Genomic DNA, 1225 nt, shown 5'->3' with positions numbered 1-1225 from the left:
TATCTTCTCTTTAAAGCACTTCCATGGGGCCTTCATTAATTAGCTGGAACACTACAAGAAGCGCATTGAAGTCCAAGGACCCTGCTTTGAAGGAGATTAGAGTTTTGTACTTCTTTAAAATTAAGAAATGTCTCTCCTGAAAAAGTCTCAAAAGTTCTGCAATGCACCTTGTATTTGAACAGCTGAGCTCCTCTAAACATGGTGTTGTATGACTATTTATAAAGCTATCAATATTTGAAAGAACATTTCAGTTGAAGTAGAGATAAAATTGCTGAGTGGAAGAATAAGTTAGGTATTTCTCATCTGTATAATTACTGGATCCAGAACAAAGTGACCCCTGTTCAAAACCCATGTGTTTCCTGGAGACATAATTATCTCTCTTTCCCTTTTTTTCTTTTACTTTTAGGTAAAAATGAAGGATACGCAAGCTTCCCTAATATATTCCTGTATGTTTTTTAACCATCTAGTCTATACGCCTCCTTTGCATGGATGTTACTTGACAGATGGTAAGTTGATAAATGTAATTTCTTATCTCATTTCTGTGTAGCATGGATCAGAAGAAACCATTGAGGCAGATTTACTATGGCTGGAAGCATTTAATCTCATACACATACACACAAGCACACACCCACACACAAACTCATACACACTCAGACACACACGCTAACTCATACACGCACATACACACACATTCATACACAAACACACACTCATATATTCATATACACACATATATATATGTGTATGCCTATGACAGGTTGCTTCCAGTTGCAGTCTATCAAATCCACTCACAAAGCTTGGCTCAGCCAGGGGCTATACTAAAAGACACTTACCCAAAGTGCCATGCAGTTAACCTTCCTCAAATTTGAACTTGGAATGCTTATGTTCAAAACTCACAGCCAGTGGTGAATAAATAATACTCTCTCAGAGTAAAAGGCAGACTGTATGACGCATGTGTACGAACAGCCATGCTTCATGGCAGTGAAACATGGGGCTGTGACTGCTGAGGATATGCGTAAGCTCGCAAGGAATGAAGCCAGTATGCTCCGATGGAAGTGTAATGTCAGTGTGCATACTAGACAGAGTGTTAATACTTTGAGAGAAAAGTTGAACTTATGAAGCATCAGTTGTGGTGTGCAAGAAAGACGATTGCGCTGGTATGGTCATGTAGCGAGAATGGATGAGGATAGCTGTGTGAAAAAGTGCCACACCCTAGCAGTGGAGG

This window comes from Octopus bimaculoides, chromosome 26, assembly GCF_001194135.2.
Source record: "Octopus bimaculoides isolate UCB-OBI-ISO-001 chromosome 26, ASM119413v2, whole genome shotgun sequence".
Lineage (NCBI taxonomy): Eukaryota > Metazoa > Mollusca > Cephalopoda > Octopoda > Octopodidae > Octopus > Octopus bimaculoides.
This window is presented reverse-complemented; position numbering follows the sequence as displayed.